Raw genomic sequence first — 6,008 nt, forward strand, 5'->3', positions numbered from 1 at the left:
AGGGGCAGTATGATAGTAGTTATATTCTTGTACATAGGGCACAGTATTATAGTAGTTATATTCTTATACATAGGGTGCAGTATTATAGTAGTTATATTCTTGTACATAGGGGACAGTATTATAGTAGTTATATTCTTGTACATAGGGGAAGTATTATAGTAGTTATATTCTTGTACATAGGAGGCAGTATTATAGTAGTTGTATTCTTGTACATAGGGGGCAGTATTATAGTAGTTATATTCTTGTACATAGGGGGCAGTATTATAGTAGTTATATTCTTGTACATAGGGGGCAGTATTATAGTAGTTATATTCTTGCACATAGGGGTCAGTATTATAGTAATTATATTCTTGTACATAGGAGACAGTATTAAAGTAGTTATATTCTTGTACATAGGGGGCAGTCTTATAGTAGTTATATTCTTGTACATAGGGGGCAGTATTATAGTAGTTATATACTTGTACATAGGTGGCAGTATTATAGTAGTTATATTCTTGTACATAGGGTGCAGTATTATAGTAGTTATATTCTTGTACATAGGGGGCAGTATTATAGTAGTTATATTCTTGTACATAGGGGCAGTATTATAGTAGTTATATTCTTGTACATAGGGGACAGTATTATAGTAATTATATTCTTGTACTAAGGGGGCAGTATTATAGTAGTTATATTCTTGTACATAGGGGGCAGTATTATAGTAGCTCTATTCTTGTACATAGGGGCAGTATTATAGTAGTTATATTCTTGTACATAGGGGGCAGTATTATAGGAGTTATATTCTTATACATAGGGGGCAGTATTAAAGTATTTATATTCTTGTACATAGGTAACAGTATTATAGTAGTAATATTCATGTACTTAGGGGGCAGTATTATAGTAGATAAATACTTGTACATAGGGGGCAGTATTATAGTAGTTATATTCTTGTACATAGTGGGCAGTATTACAGTAGTTATATTATTGTACATAGGGGACAGTATTATAGTAGTTATATTCTTGTACATAGGAGGCAGTATTATAGTAGTTATATTCTTGTACATAGGGGGCAGTATTATAGCAGTTATATTCTTGTACATAGGAGGCAATATCATAGTAGTTATATTCTTGTACATAGGAGGCAGTATTATAGTAGTTATATTCTTGTACATAGGGGGCAGTAATATAGTAGTTATATTCTTGTGCATAGGGGGCAGTATTATAGTAGTTATATTCTTGTACATAGGAGGCAGTATTATAGTAGTTATATTCTTGTACATAGAAGGCAGTATTATAGTAGTTATATTCTTGTACATAGGAGGCAGTATTATAGTAGTTATATTCTTGTACATAGAAGGCAGTATTATAGTAGTTATATTCTTGTACATAGAAGGCAGTATTATAGTAGTTATATTCTTGTACATAGGGGGCAGTATTATAGTAGTTATATTCTTGTACATAGGAGAGAGTATTATACTAGTTCTATTCTTGTACATAGAAGGCAGTATTATAGTAGTTATATTCTTGTACATAGGGGGCAGTATTATAGTAGTTATATTCTTGCACATAGGAGGCAGTATTATAGTAGTTATATTCTTGTACATAGGGGGCAGTATTATAGTAGTTATATTCTTGTACGTAGGGGGCACTATTAAAGTAGTTATATTCTTGTACATAGGTAACAGTATTATAGTAGTAATATTCTTGCACTTCGGGGGCAGTATTATAGTAGTTATATACTTGTACATAAGAGGCAGTATTATAGTAGTTATGTTCTTGTACACAGGAGGCAGTATTATAGTAGTTATGTTCTTGTACACAGGAGGCAGTATTATAGTAGTTATGTTCTTTTACATAGGGGACAGTATTATAGTAGTAATATTTATGTACTTAGGGGGCAGTATTATAGTAATTATATTCTTGTTCATAGGGGGCAGTTTTATAGTAGGTATATTCTTGTACATAGGTGGCAGTATTATGGTAGTTATATTCTTGTACGTAGGACGCAGTATTATAGTAGTTATATTCTTGTACATAGGGGGCAGTATTATAGTAGTTATATTCTTGTACATAGGGGGCAGTATTATAGTATTTATATTCTTGTACATAGGTAACAGTATTATAGTAGTAATATTTATGTACTTAGGGGGAAGTATTATAGTAGTTATATTCTTGTACATAGGAGGCAATATTATAGTAGTTATGTTCTTGTACACAGGAGGCAGTATTATAGTAGTTATGTTTTTGTACATTGGAGGTAATATTATAGTAGTTATATTCTTGCACATAGGGGTCAGTATTATAGTAATTATATTCTTGTACATAGGAGACAGTATTAAAGTAGTTATATTCATGTACATAGGGGGCAGTCTTATAGTAGTTATATTCTTGGACATAGGTGGCAGTATTATAGAAGTTAAATTCTTGTACATAGTGGGCAGTATTATAGTAGTTATATTCTTGTACATAGGAGGCAGTATTATAGTAGTTATATTCTTGCACATAGGGGGCAGTATTATAGTAGTTATATTCTTGTACATAGGGCACAGTATTATAGTAGTTATATTCTTGTACATAGGAGGCAATACCATAGTAGTTATATTCTTGTACATAGGAGGCAGTATTATAGTAGTTATATTCTTGTACATAGGGGACAGTATTATAGTAGTTATATTCTTGTACATAGGGGGCAGTATTATAGTAGTTATATTCTTGTACATAGGGGGCAGTATTATAGTAGTTATATTCTTGGACATAGGTGGCAGTATTATAGTAGTTATATTCTTGTACATAGGGGGCAGTATTATAGTAGTTATATTCTTGTACATAGGAGGCAGTATTATAGTATTTATATTCTTGTACATAGGAGGCAATACCATAGTAGTTATATTCTTGTACATAGGAGGCAGTATTATAGTAGTTATTTTCTTGTACATAGGGGACAGTATTATAGTAGTTATATTCCTGTACATAGGATGCAGTATTATAATAGTTATATTCTTGTACATAGGGGGCAGTATTATAGTAGTTATATTCTTGTACATATGGGGCAGTATTATGGTAGTTATATTCTTGTACATAGAGGGCAGTATTATAGTAGTTATACTCTTGTACATAGAGGGCAGTATTATAGTAGTTATACTCTTGTACATAGGAGGCAGTATTATAGTAGTTATATTCTTGTACATAGGAGGCAGTATTATAGTAGTTATATTCTTGTACATAGGAGGCAGTATTATAGTAGTTATATTCTTGTACATAGAAGGCAGTATTATAGTAGTTATATTCTTGTACATAGGAAGCAGTATTATAGTAGTTATATTCTTGTACATAGGGGGCAGTATTATAGTAGTTATATTCGTGTACATAGGAAGCAGTATTATAGTAGTTATATTCTTGTACATAGGAGGCAGTATTATAGTAGTTATATTCTTGTACATAGGAGGCAGTATTATAGTAGTTTTATTCATGTATATAAGTGGAGTTTTGCATCAGTTCCTAACTTGTACATAAGAGGCAGTGTTAAGGTTTTTATATACATTTTATGGATGACCATATTCACCATTTCATGGTAGAGGCACTACTTTGTAAAAGTTTCTAAAAATGACCCTTATTTTAAAATTGTTTTGTTTTTCATAAAACTTTTTTCTTCATAAACATTTTGAAGAGGTTTATTGCATACAGCTACATTCTGTGATGGACAACCGTGGTACTAATAATTTTACATAAAGGTCAGCAAGTTCACTGAAATGAGTACAGAGAACTGGATAAATACTGTAATCAGGTTTAACCTTGTCTGTTACAAACCTGTACAAGAACTGAAAGATAGGCATAATGGGATTTAATTGGGACTTAATTTAGCTTCACTTGTTAGAAAATGTAACATTCCGTTTATGTGTAATTTTAGTGACAGGTAAGATGAGGCAGTATAGATACAATGTGCCAAAGCAATCTTAGAGACCTTTTATATATGCGGAATATTTCAGCAAGACGCACCTAGAGACGCAGTTTAGGCTGCACTGTTTGCAGAGAATAAAACCCAATAATTTTAGTTGATATTCATTCACCGCATTTCGGTTATGCTAAAAAAAAATGTTCTTTTTTTTCTGTGTTTTTGCGTGCCAAATATCTCCGTAGAAGTTAGTAAGGGGTGCAAAAACTCACACACAATGCACAAAGAGATGAGTTAAACACTGCGTAATTGCAGGAAAAGGACATATCTAAAACTCATTAAGACTAATAAGCCATTTTAATCGGTAAGTTTTTGTTTGCGACGCACAGATGAACAAGTCTGGCGGGTGCAAAAAGTACAGTAAAACACACTATTGGACGTGCAAAAAAGCTTTGTTCATTCCACAAAAGAGCTTCGCACAGGAGTGCGTAAATACACATCCGCCCAAGTAAAGCTGGCCAGATTACTGCTCTGTAAGTTGTATCATTATATATTGTAGTAGTGCAGTACACAGAAGGGCCTGTAGAGGGCTGCAGACAGGACTTCTGGTGCTAGGGTTAACACCAAGGGGTGGAGCAGGAACCAGATAAAAGCCAGTTCCTGCCAAAGGCGAGGAGAGAGGACCAGCGCTGCAGAGCTGAGGTGCTGCAGGCTGGTGGCCTTCTAAGTCCAGAGTCGGACAGGGATGACAACCCTGGACTCACACCCAAGTTGAGAGAGACGTTGGCTGAGAGAGAGCCAGATTAGTGGAGCTGGAAGGGCTGCTAGCCCAGGGTCTAGTGCAGACCAGGAGTTTGACAAGGAAGACTACCCTAAACTCTACACCCAGATGGGGTACTTATATGAACTGTGTTTGTGATTGCAGTGATGATGAATAAACTCTGGTGGGTGCCAGATAAAGAAATGCACGTCTCTGAAGTTTCTATATGTGTGGTGCGCCATTTTCATGTGCGAGAGGTCAGCGATCCGCAGGCAAGTGTACCCCAACTTGCCACAATATATACAGATTTCTCTGGAGAATTTTCTGTGTCTTTAGGTGCGTCTTGCAGAAATATTTTGCCTGGGTGAAAGGTCCCTTTAGGCCCTATTACATGGGCTGAAAAATCGTACAGATTGACGCAATCAAAGAGTATGTAAACGATTATCCTTCAGTCCTAATGCATGCACGATTGAATATCGAACGTTCATTGTTCCGTTTCTGCACGCATAAAAACTGTGCGATAGATCGGCCAGTGTAAACAAGCAATCCTTCAGGTGTGCATTCTGAGAATGTAGGCGAACGGCTGGAACCATCCGTGGCCCACGTGGCCTCCATTCATGCAGCGATGATCATTCTTGTGTAAAAGCACTATTAGAGGGAATGTGTACTTTTGCAACTATTGTTTAAAATACTCTAATCCTGGTATAATAAAAAGAAGGCCACTTTGTAAATAGTCTTGTTTAAAAACCTCCTACACTTTTGTGTCTACAGCTCTTATGCAGACCTGTGGGTGTCCATGGTTACAGACTACAAACAAACCCTGTGTAGTCTGGTCCTCCAGTAATGTGTTCCTCTCTGGCACTTCTTCTCTCTTCTACTGTATGTAGATTAATAAGAATGCTATATACCCAAAAGGGATCCAATGCTCCTAGGAAAAGTGGAAGGGTAAATAGGTAAAGCCACTTACTCTTTGCAGGAGGTCCCTCTCCTAGAGACCTCCCAATATAGATATCTGATTTACGTCATACTGCAGGAGCGATCAAAGCATCGCATGTTAAAGTCCCCCAGGGGGACTTCAAAGTAAAGTAAAAAAAAAAATCAATAAAGTTTTTTTAATTGTTAAAAAAAAAAAAAAGTTATACGTTTAAATCACCCTCCTTTTGCCATATCTATTATTAAAAAATCTAAATCATAAAATAAAAATATATATTTGATATCACCGCGTCCGTAAAAGTCCGATCTATCAAAGAAGTGCATCATTTTTTCTGCACGGTGAACGTCGTCCGAAAAAAAAAAAAAAAGAACGCCAGAAATACACTTTTTTAGTTACCCTGTCTCCCAGAAAAAAACGCAATAAAAAGCGATCAAAAAGTCGCATGT

Source organism: Eleutherodactylus coqui, chromosome 8, assembly GCF_035609145.1.
Source record: "Eleutherodactylus coqui strain aEleCoq1 chromosome 8, aEleCoq1.hap1, whole genome shotgun sequence".
NCBI classification, from domain to species: Eukaryota; Metazoa; Chordata; class Amphibia; order Anura; family Eleutherodactylidae; genus Eleutherodactylus; species Eleutherodactylus coqui.